The sequence below is a fragment of the Chrysochloris asiatica genome, unplaced genomic scaffold (assembly GCF_000296735.1).
Source record: "Chrysochloris asiatica unplaced genomic scaffold, ChrAsi1.0 scaffold00089, whole genome shotgun sequence".
In the NCBI taxonomy this organism is placed as follows: Eukaryota; Metazoa; Chordata; class Mammalia; order Afrosoricida; family Chrysochloridae; genus Chrysochloris; species Chrysochloris asiatica.
In genome coordinates, this window is record NW_006408607.1 from 12230750 (window position 1) to 12237555 (window position 6806).

General features: G+C 37.6%; 1 pseudogene; it reads right to left on the reverse strand.

Annotated features, from left to right (window-relative positions):
* LOC102837473 overlaps nt 1–5856 on the reverse strand; it is a 63260-nt pseudogene extending 57404 nt beyond the window's left edge.
* Nucleotides 5857–6806: the final 950 nt, after the last annotated feature.

The following is a 6806-nucleotide window of genomic DNA, read 5'->3' on the forward strand; positions in this document are numbered from 1 at the left end:
TTTTGGAAGAAGTGCAGCCAGAGTGCTCCTTGGAGGCCAGGATGGCTAAGCTTCGTCTCTCCTACTTTGGACATATTGTCCGGAGGGAATAGTCACTGGAGAAGGATGTCATGCTGGGTAAGGTGGAGGGTCAGAGAAAAAGAGGAAGACCCGTGACGAGATGAATTGGCCAGGTGGCATCATTGATGGACTCAAGTGTGGCAGCAGTGGAGAGGTTGGCCCAGGATCGAACATTGTTTCATTCTGCTGTGCATGGGCTGCTATGAGTCGGTTCTGACTCAATGACACCTGACAACAACAACAAGCTGGTTCATAATTGTCCCCTGTGCATAGGGTCACTATGAGTCCATGCCAACTCGATGGCACCTAACAACAACATAGTCCTGGTGTGGCTTTGTGGGTTAATGCCCTGGACTGCACAGTCAGTTTGAACTTCAAGGTTGGTGATTCAAGCTCACCCGTCACTCTTCATAAACCCTATACAGGATCACCATGGATCTGAACTAACTTGATGGCATTTCACAACAACAACAACTACATAACTTCAGTTAAGGAAATTTTAGAAAGTTATAGCTATATAGAAGCAGCCCTGGTACTGTAGTGGTTACAAGTCAAGCTGCTAATCTCAAGGTCAGCAGTTCGAAACTACCAGCTCTTCTGCGGGGGAAAGATGAGACTTTCTAATCCTGTAAAGATTTATAGCATCAGAAACACTATATGAGGTCGCTAATGAGTTGTAATTGACTCCATGGCACACAACAACCACCACCACCATAACAATATATGAAGCACACTGACTGCATATGATAAGCAATAGATTGTAAATCACAGGGTCCTACGTTCAAAAAGAAAGATGAGGCTTTCTGCTCTTGCTAAGAATTGAAGTTGGGGTGGGAAACCTAATTTTGCCAAAAATTATAACATCATTCATAGGCCATTTGAAACAATCAACTTCAAAATTCACATAATATATTTGATCAAATATTTAATTAACTCACCCCTAATATGATGGTTGGAGTCCTGATGTGGCACCATAGGATAAGCACTGGACTTCAAGCTCAGTTTGAACTGTGAGGTCGATGGTTCAAACTCACCAGTTACTCCTGAAAAGCCTATACAGGGTCATTATGAGTTGGACAACTCTATGGCACATAACAACAACAACAACAACAGCAATGTGATGAGTGGACTACGGTTGCCTTGGAAGGGCCAGACCAAATGATTTCTCAGGTCTCATTCTGCCCTCGGGCCAACCATTCCCAACCCTGAAGCCTCAAAACCCTATACAGGAGTTGTTATGAGTTGGAATTGAATCTTAGCAGCACTTAACAACCACAAAAATAGCTATATAATGCCACAAAATGTGGTTTATTTATTCTGTTTATTTCCTTATTTGCTTGTTTTCCCTTCTAGATACTAATCTACAAATGTCTATTTCCCTGGAGGAGGCAAATATATCTTGTTTTATATCACTGCAGTGTGAGAGGTTTCGAAGTGGAGGAGACAAAAAATGAAGGTCAGGACACACAGGTCAGGAAGAGCTTTAGGGTTAAGGTCACAAACTGAATGTATTCACAGAACAGGTAAAGCAGATAAGAATTTTGCATAGCATGTTGGAGAGAAAAAGTAAACGCCTCTGGTTTTCATATTCAAAAGATGTGTCTCCTCTGGAATCACAATGCTCCCAGTCTCAACACCTCACGTTGTTGGTCTATGGCTTTTGTTGTTATTGTTGCTGTTGTTGTTAAGATCCATTGAATTGATTCTGACTCATAGCCACCCTGTCCATGGTCTCTGAGAAGCAGTTGGTAGGTTTGAACTGCTGACTTAGTGGTTTAAAGTCCAATGCTGATCCTACAGCCCCGCACCTGAAGTACATGGTCATGGGTTATTTAATCTCTTTGAGACTAATGTCTTCTTCATAAAATGTGCAAATAAATAAATAAATAAATAGCACTAAATTCATAGAGGTATTAAGGAATTTAAATGAGATTATTCACATGATATTTTCTTCCATAATGCACTGCACAAGATAAATGTTCAGCAAGTATTATGTTTTGGTATCATTACTATCACATAAAATAGAAAATCTAAACTCCCAATAATACCAGCATGGCACATTCATTGGATGTGAACGGCACTAAATAGAAACTTACAAATTTTTACTGAGTTGGAAAAAATAGAAATGACAGAAAACATATGTTGCCTCTAAATTATTATATAATGTTAACCATAGAAAAAATTTTGTTTTTGTTTTTATGTGCTGTCAAATCAGTTCTGATTCACGGGGTCACTGTGCACAATGGATCAAAACATTGCCTGGCCACACATCATCCTCACAATTGTCATTATGTTTGAATCCATTGTTGCTGCCACTGTGTCATTCAATCACATTGGGGATCTTTTTCATATTTTCCAAGAACAATGTCCTTCTCCAGAAACTGTTTCCCTTTGACAACATGTCCAGAAAAGTGTCCCACAATCCTGGCTTTCAAGAAGTATTCTGGCTGTATTCTCTTCTGCTAGTCCATGTTACTTTCAGTATTCTTCACCAACACCATAATTCAAATTCAAAATTTCAAACATGTTCTCCAGCCTTCCTTATTTATTGTCCAAGTTTTACTTGCGTATGAGGAAATTGAGAATACCATGGTTTCGATCAGGCACACCTCACTCTTCAAAGAGACATCTTTGCTCTATCACCCCTTAAATAGGTATCACTGATAGTTGTTGTTGTTAAGTGCCGTCGAGTCGGTTCCAAACCATAGCGACCTTGTATATGGTTTCCGAGGAGCAGCTGGTGAGCTTGAACCACCAACCTTGCAGTTCAAATGACTTTGCAGTCTGGCACATTAACCCACAGCACCATACCAGGACTCTTCTTATTTATAGTAGAGTTGTATAAATTAATAATTCATTTGATTTCTTGATTGTGACTTACATGACCACTGAATGTGGATGCAACAAAATGCAATATCTGGCTACTGTAATCTTTTTTTTTTTAATTTATCATGATATTTTTATTGTTCCTGGATTAATTGTGAGGATTTTCATTTTCTTTACATTCATGTGAAAACCTATAGTCTTTGATCCTCATTAATAAGTATGTCAAATCCTCTTACCTTCCAGTAAGTTTTTCTATCTGCATATCGCAGAGGTTAATTAGTTTTCCTCAAAATCTGGCATCATGTTATTCTTTATACAATTCAGCTTCTAAGGTTTTTGCTCACTGTACAGATTAAATAATTATGGTGAATGGACACAACCCTGGCACACACCCTTTCTGATTTTAAAACATCTGGTATTTCATTGGTCAAAGACAGTCTCTTGGTCTATGTACAGATTTCTCATAAGCACAATTAAGTGTTCCAGATTTCCCATTCTTTGCAATGTTATCCATATTTTGTTGTGATCCACGCAGTTGAATTCATTTGCGTACTAAATAAAACAAAAGTATCTTTGTGATATTCTGTAATTTCACCCGAGATTCATATAATATTAGCAATGATAGCCCTAGTTCCACATTCTCTTCTGAATCAAGCTTGAATTTCCGGCAGCTCCCTATCAATATACAACTATAACTGTCTCTTAATTATTTTCAGCAATATTTTACATGCATATGATATTAATGATATTGCTCAATGATTCCCTCATTTTGTTGGGTCAACTTTCTTGGAAATGAGTATATATGGATCTCTTCTAATCAGTTGGCTAGGTATCTGTTTACCAAATTTCTTGTACTCCATCAATTTCTAAAGGCTTTTTTTTTTTTTTTTGTCAATGACTTCTGGGCATCTTGAACTTCTCCCTTACATACCATAGCCATTTCTTGATCACATTGTACCACTTGAAATGGTTGAACATCAACAATTTCTTTTATGTTCAGTAACTGTCTATTCCTTCTATCTTCTTTTGATGATTCCTGCATCATTCAGTATTTCCCCATGTTGTTGTTGTTACATGTTATTGAGTTGGTTTCAACTCATCATTACCCTGTATTGGGTTTCTAAGCAATCATTCGTGGGTTTGAACCACTAATCTTGCAGTTCATACTGACTTTAGGATCGAATGCTTATCCTACAACTGTACACCAGGACACTGTTCATATTGTTCAATATTGCAACCTGGAACTTGATTTTTTTTCCAGTTATTTTAGCTTGAGAGATGCTGAGAGTGTTTTTTCTTTTGTTTTTCAGTCCTCAGATCTTTGCACATTTTATTATTATACTTGTCTTTGTTTGCTTAAGCTGCCTTTTGAAAATTTCTGTGCAGTGCTGTTACTTAATCATATCTTCTAATTGGTTTAGCTTCTCTATATTCAGAGTCTCTTCTTTCATCTATCTGGTCTTTCCTACTCTTCTTTCATCTATTTGGTCTTTCCTATCTTTTTTTTTTTTTTTTTTTTTTTTTTGAGACACAGCTAATTTTATTGAAATTCTCCAAAATATGTTGTTTCTAAAATATATGTCACACTTTACACAATGGTTTTATTGTTACATCTTTCCTTTAGTTGTGTTCATCCTTTTTAAAACAGTTCTTCAGTAGAAGCATGAGTCCTGAGTTACCTCTGACCGTCTATTCTGATTCATCTTCTCAATGTTCATGACCAATATCTGGTTTCTAAAAGAAAGGTTTTTGGTCTTTTCAATCATTTGCTGATAGGGTGAGACTGCATTGTTACCCATAACCACATGACCTAATTTAGAATCAATGTTGGCATCAAGCCTTGCGTTTCTAATCAAATTCACAATCTACCTTTCAACTTCTTCTGGAGTCATGTTCAGTTTATCTGCCAACATGTTAATGCTGATACACTGATGGATGAGACAGAAAGTCTCAAATATGAAGACACAGGCATTTTCAATGAAATCCTCAAGACAAGCCACCAAGAAGAAGTCAGTTACAAGCACTGATTCATATCCCCTTAGCTTTTTCTGAGCCCCATCAAAGTCAAAGTTAATGTATAAGCATTCAACAAATTCTGTATTTGGGTCTTTATATGTGTAAGATTCCTATTGGATAAACTTGACCAGGTCTTTGAGCACTTGCCGGCATTTTTTAACATCTTTATTTGCTATGATTACTGGAGTCAAATAGCAGAGAATATGTGGACACATTGTCTGAATTGCATTAAGATACTGTGGCTGATAAAGGAAGAGATCAATAACGTTATTGTGGCCTTTGGGGTAATTGAAGAAAACAAACAGAGACCAGTGAATGAACCATGTTTGCTGCTGAAGGTACTGGAGTGGAGAACTCATAGAATTATTATCTATGGTCTCTTTTAATTGTGTAAGGTCTTCCATTGCTGCATCCCAATTCTGCATTAAGATTTCAGTGGCCAGTTTCCCCCAAAGTGAACTCAAAACATTTCTCTCTTTTGCTGGAACCAGCGCTCTAAAAAAGTAAAGATATTCAGCTGCTCCTGGATAATTCCCGCATTCATACTGGAATTTTGCATAACAGTAGTGTCTAAACATTGCTGCCTAACTCCATGCTTGTCTGCCAGGTAGTCAAATAACATATGACCATCGCTGGTTGACTTCATTTGCTTTACAGTTTCTGGATCTTCTAACATCTTCACAATTGGCTCTGTTTCTGCTTGAAGTTGTTTTAGTTGTGCAACGACTGTGGTTCTTTTTTCTCTCAGAGCATGAGGAATATCATAAGAATAAAGATTCTTGTATACATCCATAACAAAATCTACCATGTTGGTATTACTAGGAAGATCCAATTTCCCTTATAATAATTCTTTTCCTTATATGTCTCCTTTACGGAGAGAAACTCAAGCAGCAGAAAGACTAGTTAGCAATCCAAAAAATGCGTGATGTGAGTAGTCAGGTCATACTCCTCCATCTTGCCAAGGAAAAGGGAATCTTTGCTCACCAAAACTTTATTGATAGCCTCTTTCCTATCTTTTTAATGAACTTTTGATTTCTTCATATATAATATTCTTGATGTCATCCCAAAACACACCTAGTCTTGGTCTCCAGTCATTGGTGTCTAATGCATCAAATCTGTTCTTGACTTGTTCTCTAAATTCAGGTCAGATATACTCAAGGTTATATTTTGGCTCCCTTAGGCTTGTTTTAGTTTTCTTTTGCTTCAGCCTGAACTTACACAGGAGTAATCGATAGTGTGTTCCACAATCTTCCTCTGGCCTTATTTGGAAGATTATATTGAACATCTTCACTACATCTCCCTGTTCTAGTGTTATGCTGTAGGACAAGCACTGAACTGCAAGGTTGGTTTGAACCACATGTTCCAACTCACTTGCCACTCCCCGGAAATCCTATACAGGGTCCCTATGAGTCAGAACCTACTCAACAGCACTCATCAAAAACAATTGTATATTCCTACAGATGTAGTAAATTTTGTTATTGTGCATTTTGTCTGGTGAGGTCCACGTATATAGTGCTCACTGATGCTGATGAAAAAAAGTTATTGGTGTTGAATAAATCATTGATCTTGCAAAATTCTATCATGTGACCTCTAGCATCATTTATATTACTAAGGACATATTTTCTAACTACTGATCCTCCTCTTGTTTCCTATGTCTGCATTTAAATCACCAGTAATTATCAGTGCATCTTATTGCAAGTTTGATTGATTTCAGTCTAAAGTATTGGTTGTTGTTGTTGTTGTTAGGTACCATCAAGTCAGAACCGACTCATGTACAGACCCTATGCACAACAGAATGAAACACTGCCCGATTCCGGGCCAGCTTCACAATTGTTGCCATGCATGAACACATTGATGCTGCCACTTTGCCAATCCATCTCGCTGGGAGTCTTCCTCTTTTTTCT